Raw genomic sequence first — 13,662 nt, 5'->3', positions numbered from 1 at the left:
GGGGCTGGAAAGATTGCTCAGTGGTTAAAAACACTGGCTGCTCTTGCAGAAGACCTGGCTTTGATTCCCAGCATCCACATGGCAGCTGAAAATCATCTGTAGCTTCAGTTTCACGGGATCCAGCACCCTTTTCTGACCTCTGCTGGTACTGCATGACATGGGTGCACTTACATACATTCAGGCATAATACTCATACAAATAAAATAAAAGTAATAAATAAAATATTTTTTCAAATGACTACTTCATAATTTCACTTACAAAGTGAAATTCTTTAAGGTAAGAAAAATGGGGCTGGAGAGATGGCTCAGCGGTAAAGAGCACTGACTGGTCTTGCAGAGGACCCAGGTTCAATTCCCAACACCCACATGGCAGCTAATAACTATCTGTAACTCCAGTTCCAGGAAACCCAACACCTTCTTCTGACCTCCCCAGGCATTGCATGACATGGGTACACTTACATGGGTACACTTACACATGCAGGCAATGCATTCATATATATAAAACAAAAATAATAAAAATTTAAAAAAATATTTTATTTTTACTTTATGCATATGAGTGTATTGCTTGCATGTATGTGAGCGCACCCATGTCATGCGATGCCACGGAGGTCAGAAGAGGGCTTAAGATTCCCCTGGAACTGGAGTTAAGGATGGTTCGAAGCCACCATGTGGTGCTGGAAATCGAACCCGGCTTCTCTGCAAGAGCAGTCAGTGCTCTTAACTGCTGAGCCATCTCTCCAGCCACAATAAAATTTTTTTTAAAAGAAAAATAAGTCCTCTCATGTTTTACTGTTTTTAAATTTACCTAAATTTTACTTTTCTTAATTTTTATTAAATGAGTTTCTTTAAGGAATATAAGTTAGGAAGCCACAGGATTTTATGCGTGAGCACACACACACACACACACACACACACACATGCAAATTGAAACCACCTAATCCTCCCTAATCCTCGCTCTCTCTAAGTGTTCATGCTTTAATTTAAAGCATGTTCTCCCCATTATACTGATAAATTCACTAACTCTGCTTTACTCTGACTTATCCTGAAATTCTTTTCTACATCATAGTTCTCAAGGATCTGGCTTTACCTGAGTAGAGGTCCCTAAGGAAGAGCCTTAGGCTGTTCACAGGAATGTTGAGTTGCTTCTCCCCTTTGTCCTTGACAGAAAGAGAACTGAAATAGTCCTGATCCCCAATGGGATCATTAGGACCAGTGTACCAAGGGCAGAATATAAAATGGATTTTAGTTACTAAGACTATTAAAGCTAATGGTACTATTTAAAGTGACTGGATGTAAGCCAAAGTTTAAAAAAACAGGATGAGTTATTTCCTAAGAGCTATTCAAAACCATAGACAGAAAATCATTACTTTAATATGCAGGGACAAACATTCAGGACTCTAAATGAGCTAATATTCTTGGGTACCTGATCTAGAGCATTGGAATGGAAAATTAGCATGGAGCTGGGAGAGAGAGAGAGAGAGAGAGAGAGAGAGAGAGAGAGAGAGACTCCAGTAATATTCCCAGTTAAGAATATTAAGAATATTCACAGTTCATTTGAGTTTCCAACATAGTGTGGATGAAGTCTTAGAAAGTACTTTCAAAACAATATTGATAAAAAAAGTCCATTGTTTATTTGCTTTGTTAATACACCATCTCCTCCTAAATGATACTTGACAAGTCATGTGCAAAACATGCAATTGCTGGTCAATTCTTAATTCTTAAAGTAATCCTGTTGCCAACTATGTGAAACTGTGTAATAAATACTTCCCAAATCCAGTAGCCTAAAGCTAGGGTAATCAGGTGTTTGTGGGTATGCAGGGCAGCTGGGGTTTGGCTGATGTCGGCTGGACTTGGCCAAATAACTTTGCATTAAGAACTGGAAGAGCTCTGCTTCTCTTTGCACTGAAGGTCATCTGGTGTGCCTCCGCCTCACATGTTTTGCATTCTTCTTGGACCAGGTGAGACAGAGGCATGAAAATAAGAAAGGAAGGACCATCTTGAAAAACAGGCATTTCTACCCTAACCTCTCACTTGTTGAAGTGAGTCATAGGCATGCTGTGAACAGGCTCATTGTCACTTCCCTCTAAGTCCTTTAGGATGAAGAGAATCATGTGAATGAATATGTGTGAGAAATATGCTTTTCCTCTTTAGCAGGAGAAAGCTTGGTGTCATACGATAAAGGGCATCGACAGAAGTGCAGAATCAGAGCCAATAATGAAATTATGCAGTTGTGTCATGGATTCTGTTGCTATCCCTGTGCTCTAGCCCCAGTCATCATTATGTTCTTTACTGAATCCCAGCCATCTATATCAGTCCGAGTCTACCCATTATGGGTCCATTTTATGGGTCTCAGTGCTCTCTCCTTTGAACTAGCCCTGTGAACAAACATTCTTTGTAAGCTCAGTCTGACAACTGTCCACCTACATGCCTCTAGCTGCTGGCCTCCCTTGGTTGATGGTAGAAGGCTGCTATCAGTACAGGCACAAAATTACAGCAGCCAATTCAGGATCTGTGGCACCTGAGCTCACTTACTTAAGGGTAATTGCCAATCTCTTTGCCCTTTGGATGGGTTAATTTCATGTTCTCCTACCTTTGATGTTGCTATGGAGCTTCTTAACCTAATATGGAGATCATAAAAAGAGAGTCTGTTTCAGAAAGTGATGTGAGGTGTTCAGGCCATCTACTTGCTTATGATCTTTGCAACGAGCATGTCTGTCTGCTTCCTTTGCTTTCCAGCCCCACCTCCATTTGTCTGTCTTGTCCTTAGATCACAGTTAATAGTGAGAGATGCAGAGCTCCCACAGGCTATCAGTTCTTCAAGCCAAAAAAGTCACAAAACTAGAGAATGATAGGTAGAAACAGATGTAACGGAAATAAAAAAAATTAACAGTATGCTACGGTTTGAATGAGTCCCCCTGTGGTGGATTGACTGAGAATGTCCCCCATAGGCTCCAAGTATTTGGACATTTTGTCCACAGTTAGTGGCACGGTTTGGGCGAAGGGTGGCCTTGCTGGAGGTAGCAAGTCACTGGGGGCTGGCTTTGAGAGTTTTTAAGCGTTGTTAGATTTCCAGTACCTCTCTGTTTCCTGTGCCTCCTTGAGGATGTGCTCACTGGGCTTTCTGCGCCAGCCACCTTCTGCTACCATACCTCCCCCACCATTATGGACTTCCTTTGGAATCATAAGCTCAGATACACTCTTCCTTCTCTGAGTTTCCTTGGTGTCACTGTGTTTTATCACAGAAGCAGAAAAGTAACCAATACAGAATTTGGTACCAGGCATGGGGTGTTGCTGTGAAGAACCAGGCCATGTAAGGTAGAAGACTTGGAAGTTTAGACAAGTAAAGTGGTTGAATGCTGTAAGCAAAGCTGAACAGGCCCTTCTAGTAGGAGCCAGGAAGAAAGCAATGATAAGAACAAAGTAGTTCCAGAGGGAAATAAGCACTTAAACAGCAAATGTTTAAGATGTTTTGGCAAAGCATCTGGCTATTGTCTGCACTTGGCCTAAGAGCTTGACTGAGGCAAGTTGAAAAGTAATGGACTAATTTCTTTGGCAGAAGAAATTTCAAGACAATCTAATGTTGATTTGGTGACGTGATTACTAACAGCAAATATTATGGAGATTTACAATGAAAATGAGCAAGTGGAGAAGAAGGAAATGAAGAATATACAGTCTGAATTGAAAAAGAGCACTAGGAAGATTGATGTGGTAGCCAAGGTGTATGCTGAGAAAAAAGCAGCTCTCTTTGATAAAGGAGTTAGAGTCATCAAGGAGAGGCCTACAGATGTGTACTTAAACAATGGAAAAAGTACCTTCAGGGCAAGACCTTACCCAGCTAAGCCTCCAACTTGTGAAAGGAAAATGCCAGAGGGATTTTGTGCTCTTACAAATCCACAGCTTAGAAAAAGCTGTCAATGTGGATGAAGCAGGCCAGGGTCTATCCTAGACTGGCAGCAGAGCTTGGCAGTGTCATTTACAGGTTTTGGCTTTAAGGACATAAAAGATGCAAGAGTGAGGGGGTCATTGGTTCTTCCTCTGCAGTTTCAGAGAGCTGCCAAGACCAGGCAGCACATGGCAGGGAAATCCCTGCATAAAGAAGGCCCCGACAGGCTAAGAGGCCATCAGGAGCCACTTCATGAAGCTATGAAGGTAAAGCCTGGTTGGCAGAGACTCCAAGTAGGTGGAGATGTTAGGGCCATGAAATATCTGCCAAGGAGAGCTTCATATAGGGAGTGGTACCAGCCCAAGAGAGAGACGTATGTTGTATTCAGCAAAGCTGAAGGGGTTAGCCATCTAACACCCTTTGGAAATAACTTCCCAGAAGTCAGACTTAGAGATACTGGATTTGGTGTTTCCTTGCTGGTTTTCTGTCTTGATTTGATTCAGTATTTCCTTCGTATGCCTCCATTTCTCCTTTTTGAATGAGATGTGCATTTGGTTCCATTTTATGCTGGAAACATGTATTTCATCTTTTGATTTTTCAGGGCTTTAGTTAAAAGATTGCCTTGGGTCTCAGAAAAGAATTTGGACTGAATTTTGAATAGTGTTGAGACTTTTAAAGATTATAGGGACATTTGAGGTTGGACTAAGCGCATTTTGTATTATGATACGGTCATGAGCTTATGGGTTCCATGAAGTGGAATGTGGTGGTTTGAATGAGAATGTTCCCCATAGTCCCAAGTGTTTGGGCGTTTTGTCCCCGGTCAGTGGCACTGTTTTAGGAGGTTTTAGGAGATGTGGCCATGCTGGAGGAAGCAGGTCACTGGGCACGGGCTTTGAGAGTTCTTAAACCTTGTCAGATCTCCAGTCACTCTCGCTTCCTGTGCCTGCTTGAAGATGTGAGTGCTCAGTTTTCTGCTATGGCTATCTCTGCCACCATACTTCCCCCACCATTATGAACTCTCTTTGGAATTGTAAGCTCAAATAACCTCTTCATTCTGTAAATTGCCTTGGTCATGGTGTTTTATCACAGCAACAGGAAAGTAACTAATACGTTCCCTAAAGTTCATTTTAAAAAGTATTTTACTTATTTGTATTTTATGTTTATGAGTGTATTGCCTGTATGTATGTAAGTGCACCCATGTCACACAATGCCCAAGGAGGTCAGAAGAGGGTGTCGGATCTCCTAGAACTGGAGTTATGGACAGTTGTTAGCTGGCCATGTGGGTGCTGGACCCAGGTCCTTTGCAAGAACAGTCAGTGCTCTTAACTGCTGAGCTATCTCTCCAGCCACCCCTCCGAAGCTTATTATAATGGAAACTTAATTCATATTTGGAGGTGGGGGCCTTTGGGAAATGATTGAAATTAAATGGGTATATGAGAATCCGAATCCTATTATGGCACTGGTGACTTCATAAGAGCAGTATGGGGACTGAGCTGGCATTCTTGCTTGCTCTGCCTCTCCAGTTGATGCCCTGGGCCATGTCACCATGCAGTAAGAAGGCTCTGGCCAGATGTCAGTACCATGCGTTTGGACCCTCCAGCTTCCAGACTATGAGAGTAAATATCTTTATAAATTACCCAGTATATGGTATTCTATTACAACAACACATGATGATCAAGAAAAAGAAAGGATTTTGTGTAGTTTATATCTGTAAAGTAAGGGCATTGTATTACACAAAGTCAAGATCTTCCTTGTCCTACAAGCTTGTGTTTCTGTCATCCATATGTTACACCTTTATTTTTTTCTTTTCTTTTTATTTATATTTGTAGCAAGTCTCTCCCTTTAGCAGCAGAAACCGTGTCTCAGAACCTTCGAAGTTTTGTCTGGTTAATTTGTACTTTATGATTTTCAGAAAATCCTGAGAGATGTTCTTACATCATTTGTAGTGCTCTGCTTTGAAAAGCGGATTACGTTTTTCCACAGTGTGTATGTAGTGTGTGTAGAGGGCTGTGAGGTAAAGAGAACATATCATGTCAGTGAAACCCCCTGATTATCTCTGCAGTAGTCATTTACCTGGTCTATTCCTTCAAAAGAACGTATTGTAGTCCATCGTCAAATCAGACTGGCCAATACAGCTTGGGACAGGGCCCTGCCTTGCGGTCTCAAGGTGCTGTAGGAGCTTTATTATGATCACATGGCCAGGCTGAAGCTTATCTCCAACAGATACCTCATCTCTGTCCAGTTCCTTCCCTATCCCCGCCTCTCTTTCCACCTTGCTTCCATGAGAGAAGGTTGGGCCAAAGGTCCCATCTCAGACTCTGCTGCTGGGGAACATGTTCCAAGGCAGTTAGATGTTGCTCCATTTTGCCGATCAGAAGACAGGCCACCAGATTCAGTAAATCCTTGTCCATAGTCATATACATTATCAGCAAAGACTAAATCTCAAGACTGCCTCTTTTAATTCAGGTTTTTTTCAATCCTATGCATGCTTTTCTGATTCACTGATGGGGCTTTTCCAAACACAGCAATTGGAGGCACTGGGCTTCCTTCCAAAGAGCTGGGTTGTAATGAGATCCTAACATGTATAGGACCAAGAGTACAAAAGGGAGCCAAAACACTATTTGTCTAAATATACTAAAATGGTAAGTAAAGTTGCCACTTTGCAAATTTAATCAATTTCATCATTTTACTACATTAAATATGCCTTGATGGGCATCTGGAAAGCCAGGTCTAACATAGAATTCTCAGTCTTCTTGGAGTTCTAAAAAAGAAACTATGGAAGGACTGGGTATGATCTCTGACCCCTCAAGCCACTTTCTATAGTGTTTAGTCTATATCTGTAAAATGAGGGTATTGAATGACACAAGGTCAACCTCTTTACTACCCTGAAAGCTTGTGATTCTGTCATCCACCAACATAGGAGATGGGCTGTATCTCTCTAAACTGGTATGAAAGAAAGTAACACAGGAAGGTCTGATATTTAGTAAGTAAAGTACTTGGGGAGAAGTCATCTCGTCAGTAAGCACCCTTCTAAATCACACCCACAGCATCTCAGAGAATCAGCATTTCAAAGCATCTACTTCATGCATGGGCAACTGTTGTCCAAGATACGGGAAACTGCTTTTACTCAATGAGCCTGTATGGGATAAGAGCTAGCATCATACTTGGAAGGGGGAAAGCCTAACTCAAAACAGGACAAAGTGTTCCAGTAAAGTGCTACAATTTAATAATGATCTGTCCATCAATAATTCATGTCAATACTGGGCACTACTAGTTAATATTTAAGCCTACTCATTTAATCTTTAAGTATTAATTCAAAAGCAGATTCTTCAGAGACAATGCATTGTGCTTCACTAAAGTCTATCCTATGTCAACAAAAACTGGTTGGCTTTTTTGGGAAATGACATCACAGGACCATTAACCAGGGAGGAAGATGTAGTGAGACCCCCAAAGACAGGGCTGAATGGTTCTGTAGGACCAGCAAGATGCATGCGCGTGCCAAAAATGTTGAAGAAAGGGAGAGAACCAAGCATGGTATGCAAAAGCCACTGAGCTGGTCGGCCATCTGTGACACCATAAAAATGGTCCCCGGTGCCCTGAGGCCACCTGCTGCCCACACTCTATGCTAGGTAGATGTCCCTGCTACTCTGACGCCTATGCAAATCCCAGCCTTCTTCTAGATGGACCGTCATGGAAGGGAAATTTCATTGGCCAGAGGACACTGGAATAATCCTGGTAGGTAATGTCCAAATTTTCCTTCACAGGGCTGCTTCAAGGCATTGAAGGAGCATCAAGCACAGGAAGCACTATAGTGATAGTGACCATATGGGTCTGTGAACACCACCACTCTACTTACAGCAATTCTAAATATTGGTCATCCTAGAGGGGATATTGCTCAGAAGAAAGGGCTTCTCTGTGCAAAATGAAGTGTTCAGCTTCCCTAACTTTATTTCAGTGTTCTAACAAAGCAATTGAGTCTTCTAAGTGGGAGTTAAATTGCTGCATAGATCTAAACTCCATGAATGGGATTTGTGTGCTCCTATGTATCTCTAAGTAAACTTAGAGACAAAGTCATGGTGATGGAGAGCCTTGGGTTTTCCCTCCTGCAAGCCTCACCACAGGTGGTGCCATGGCCATATGAAATGATAGGCAGCTTTGTTAACAGTGTATATTGACCACCACTGTATAGACTATCTCCTAGACAGAGCTGAGGAAGCCCTCAGGCCCTGCCCTGCACAGTGGGCTTTAAAGAGCAGCGGGCAGGGCTTCAGACTTACCCTAGAGCTAGGCTAAGTAGGCAGTAGCCCAGGCTAGCATTTCTGAGAATCAGGATCTGGCACTGGGACCACCAGCTATTGGAGTGTTACTAGGACAGTTTCCTTCTTGAGCAAAGATCTGCGTTTCTGTCTTCTCTCCCAAGGGAAAGGAGGCTTCAGGGAAAAAGAAAGTAAATGTACTACTGAGCCACAATATATTCTTTTGTGGAGATTTCCCATTGAGAGTGGGCTGAGATTGCAATTGGATTCCTTCTTTTGCTTCCTTTTTGTCCTAAAGTAAACACACTAGAGAAAAAGTGAAAAAGCAGTTACCTTCAGAAGTCAGCTCCAGGTTGTATGCTCCAAGAAGCAGCCCTGCCCAGACATCCAGAGAGGACAAGGCCCGAGCTGGCACACAGAAGGTTCACTCTGCCCCAGTCACAAGGTTTCACGCATGTGTTTCATTTTCTGGCACTTTCACGTTCCTTAAATTTTAGGAGAATAAATGGACTACAGTCCATCTTGAAGGTATCTTTACTATAGGCAAAGTCAGAGACACTGTTAGACAAAGCCTTCTTTAGTCCAGGTCTTAAGTAGACACTGGGGCCTAGAACACAGAGGGGCCATCAGTGGCTTTCTTAGGGGAGCAAAAAAGCAACGAATGTTACAAGCTTTGCCATTTTCTTCTCATCATAGTCTGGGCCCCAAGCAGAGCCAGAGGACAATTGATAGTTCAGCCTGCACAGGAAGCCTGGATAATGATCAGCTGGACTTTGTCCCTGAGCAAGGGAAGAGAAACCAGAATGAGCAAGGAGGGATACTTCAATAGAAGGGAACATATTTTGCCTAGAAAACAAAAGCTTGAAAAGACGCCATTTTTCATGTTGACATTTCCCCAAGATACACCCCTGGCCATGCATTGTTTTATTTTGAAGCTTGCCAGAATGAAAAACAAACAAAAGAAATGATCCCCATCCCAATAAAAGGAAAACAATTTTTTAAAGGATGAAAGAAAGGAGAGGAAAATAATTTAGGGCCCAGAGATAAGGTCTTCCTGGGTCTATGGGGTGACCTGCTTTCAACATCCTGACTCCCCACTGGATGAGGCATAACCTGGAGCTCCACCAGCTGGATAAGCACTTAGAACAGAGTCTTCAAAGCCATGTTTTGTTGTTGACCTATCAGGCATTCAACATTTAATATGTGAACAATATGTAAACAGCATTCAATATGTGAACAATATGTGAACTATAACCTGTTCGATATGGTAGTACAGGTCAGTCTTTATAAAGAATTTTTGTCCTAAGTGTCCGGGTTATAAGGATGTGCAGCGCTTGGTTATAAAAAGGAAGTGTTTCATCTTGGAGGACACCATCACACCCAATCAAGGATTTGCCATAGGACAGTTTCTCTGCCTAATCAAACTTTGGTCTGGCACCACAAATTTCACCTAGGTTCTCCGTGCACTTCTTAACAAAGTCAGTTTACCAAGCCCTGCTTCTTGATAACCATTCACCCAAAAAATGTGATCAGATCCCACAGCTTCCTCCATCCTTAGGTGATATCTGATCACCTGGCTTGTATTCAACAAGAAGTCTATTTATTTGGCTCAGTAGAAATCCCTAATGTTTCCTCATAGTGATTTTCTGCCCAATGATCCCACTCTGCTCCTTGGCTATAAGGTCCAACTGGTCCATGTTATTTTAGAAGTAAAACCCCACCTCTGTCCCCTCATCCTCATTCTGAAGGTCCCATCGCATTGGTTCCTATATTTGTTGTGATGAACTTATAAAAAGATTTCCTTGTATTGTGATACGAATAAAACATGTTCCATTAAGGATCATGTATTTTGACACTTGGTTTCCAGTTGGAGAAGCTGTGGGAACATTGGGAAGTGGATACTAGATGGAGGAAATGAATTTCTGGAGGGCAAACCTTAAGGTTTATAGCTTAGTTCCATTTCCTGCCCCTTCGCTGCTTCCTGATTCACCCAAATCCAAACAAATAGCCTCTTGCCGCCATGTTCCTTCCCCACAACAATGGACTATGCAGTCAAACTGTGGGACAAAGGAAATCCTTCTTCTATTAAGTTGCTTCTTGTTTGGTCACAGCAAACAGAAAAGTAACTAATATAGGAAACAGGTACCAAGAAGTGGGATTATTGCTGTAAGAAACCTGAGCAGGTGGTTCATAAACCTTTGGAACTTGTTTGTAGGAGGAAGAGTTTGGAGCTACAGGTAACAAAGCCCTAGAAAGGTCATAAGTAGAGCTTAAAGGACCATTTTGGGAGGCGCGTAGAAGAGTACAGTGCTAAAACAAATGTAGACAATAAAGGCTGGGATCCGTGGTTTTTGAGGTGAACAAGGACTCTACCAGGTATGGGCCTAGAGGATATTCATGTTACTTTTTGGCAAAGAGTCAAGTTTATTGTGATGCTGTTTTGAAAATTCGAGTGAGACTGAATTCAAATTTAATGGAACTAAGTTTTTGGTTGGGGAAATTTCCAACCAAATTTCCAGCATACCTCAGGATATAGCTTGGTTATTGCTCACTGCACACCATTTAATGAGAGAGAGAGAGAGAGAGAGAGAGAGAGAGAGAGAGAGAGAGAGAGAGGGTTGAGGACAGGACTGTGGACAAAATGGGCATAAAAAAGAGATTAACACCAGTAAGATTAGCACAAGCATTGCACTGGGGTGATATGAAAGGTGCGTTAAGGGCAAGAGCCCCCATGGAGAATTCCCAGCAGTAACAAAGCACACTCATTTACAAAAATTCACTCACAAGGAGAGTGCTTAAATAAGGAGAGCTTCTTGGACACGTTGATCAAACAGAACTGCCTAATAAAATGTTTCCTCAGGATCAGCAATGAAGGCACACAAAGACTTCTACAATTGTGGTCCAAAGGGGCCAAGCATGGTGACCTCAGATGAACTGGTGTCAACTGTATAATGCTGGTGTTGTAGGGTTGCAAAATTCAAGTTATGAGGCCATGGAAGCTTTAACCAAGGTTCCAGAAAGCCACTGAGGCCAAGCAAATTGTAGCTGGGTTGAATTCTTGGCATGGCACTCACATGTGGGCTGCACAGGGAGCTGTGAAGATAAGGCCTAATTTGCAATGGTTGAGACCTCAGAATATTGGAGGTACCCAAAATGTGGGACATTCAGTGAGGTACGTTGCTGGCATTAAGTGGTGCTACTTCAAGAGAGCGGTCACTTGTTCCACAATCAACAGACATGGAGAAGCAGGGCTACCCAAGCCCATTGGAACACAGATGACGCCATCATGATCCTCAGATGTCAGACATAGACAAGTACGGTTTGGTATTTTTCTGCTGGGTTTCAATCTTGTTTGAGTCCAGCCTTTCTCTCATATCTCCCATTCCCACCTTTCGGAATAGGAATGTTTATTCTGAACCATTTTATAATGAAAATATATGACTTTTTTATTTTATGGGCGTTCACAGTTAAGATTGACTTGAGTCTCAAAAGACTTGAATGTCTGAGCAGCGTTGATGCCGCTGAGACTGTGAGGGTCTCTGAATTTGAGCGGAATGGGTTTTGCATTATGAGATGCCCATGAGCCTATGGGGCCAGGGATGGAATGTTACAGTTGGTTTATAAAATATCCCTCACAAGCTCATGTATTTTCACTCTTTGTCCCCTGCTGGTGACACTGTTTTAGGAGGCATGAAACCTTTAAATGATGTCTAGCTGAAGGAAGTAGACCTCTAGGAGGTGGTCCTTAAGGTTTATAGCTTGGTCCCACTTCCTGTCCCATTTCTGCTTTTCGGATCACACAAATATGAGCAAACCACAACCTCAGGCTTCTGCCACCAGAGCCTCGGCCTCTTTCACCACCATGCCCTCCCTACCTCTCAGGCTGTGACATAAAATAAACCCATTCTTCCTTAAGTTGCTTTTTGTGAGGCATTTAGTCCCAGGAATGAGAAAAAAGACAAAAACATTTAATGTGTTTTAACAAGTATCATTGAACATCACTTTTTTTTAATAGCCTAAACATCTTGTATGGTCTAAGTAGCTTCTCTAGTAGCTCAGAGTCATCTGAAGTCAGTAGAGTGTGCAGTTGCCTCTTCTAGGGCTGAAGCCAGAGACTCAAATGCAAGAGCATAAAGGGATTAAGGTAGAAGGCCAAGAGACAGGGCCTGATATCTAATTAGAGTCACTACAGATAATAAGGCCTGGCGTGGGATGGGCAGGCACACAACTTTTAACTGACTTATGGACAAATAAGATTATTTTGCTCCACTTTCTATGTCAGCATTATAAAAACATGGAAAATGCAATAAAAATTACTTCAGGAGCAAAACTCTTGACTGTTGGAGTCATAAGTCACATGTTCTCCAACAGCAGAAATGCTAAGGATCTGTCTTTGGGACCTTCCCTGTTCTTTTCTCACTGCCTGTCACTAGTCCTATCTAACCCTTCCTGCTTTTCTATCCCACCAAATCCTTCCTAAGCCTTCCACAAGGACTCTGAGGCAGGAGCAGGGAAAGGTGAGCTGTAGTAGGCCTGTTGCTCTCACTTCAGAGCCCTAACCATTTTCCGCTGGAACACTGAACAGAGCAGAAGGGACTTTTATTTGGAGAAAGCAGGATTTCAAGGGCAAAAGGTGATTTCCTAACCTTTGTCTAAGAACCCATCCACTGAAGTCTCCACCTTCTCTTACCCTCCTGATAGCTTGCCCTGAGGATTTGCTGATGCTTTCCCTGGTACCTTCTTCACCCTGTTTTCCCGGGATGTTTGCTGACCCTCCTTTTACTTTGCCTCCATTCCTTGACTTACCCTCTGTAATTTTTTCATTTTGAGAATATTGTATAAAAATTATAGATTATAGTATATGGAATATTGGGTTTAAGCATTTTTGCTGAGTTTGATTCTATGAAGATCCATCCAGGTTGTTTCACATAACAATAGTTTAACCAGAGTTTAGCTACTCATCCATTGAAAGAAATCGGGATTGTTTCCAGTTTTGAGACATTCGGATTAAAGTTTCTGTAAGTATTTCCATGAACATGGTTTTTATGTCAGTCTAAGATTCTGTTTCTCCATGATAAGTACCCAAGGGTACACTTGCTGGATTACATGGTAGTTGCATACTTAATTTTTTAAAGGAAACTATAAACAGTTTTCCAGAGTGGCTGGAGCCTTTGACCTTTCCAGCAGCCACAGATGAGCAATGCAGTGCCTCCACCCTCCCCTGGAGGGCGCAGTCACTAGTTTTAGTTCCAACCACTCTGATAGGTATGTACTAGTATCTTCTTATATGTTTTAATGCTTTCCCTAATGTCTGATGCTGAAAATCATTTCTGGCTTTATTTACTCTCTGCAAATCCTTTAAGCATTTTGACCCATTTTCTAACTAGACTATTTCATTTTAAAATGCTGATCTCTGAGAGTTTATTCAGTACAGACACAGTATTTTCTTGAAACTATGACAGGGCCTTTGGAAAAACAGAAGTTCCTAATTTCAAAGGAGTTCAGTGTCTCATTCTTATTCTTT

Source organism: Nannospalax galili, unplaced genomic scaffold (assembly GCF_000622305.1).
Source record: "Nannospalax galili isolate Female #2095 unplaced genomic scaffold, S.galili_v1.0 scaffold1174, whole genome shotgun sequence".
Taxonomy (NCBI): domain Eukaryota; kingdom Metazoa; phylum Chordata; class Mammalia; order Rodentia; family Spalacidae; genus Nannospalax; species Nannospalax galili.
The sequence above is the reverse complement of the archived record's forward strand: the minus strand, read 5'-3'. Positions refer to the sequence as shown.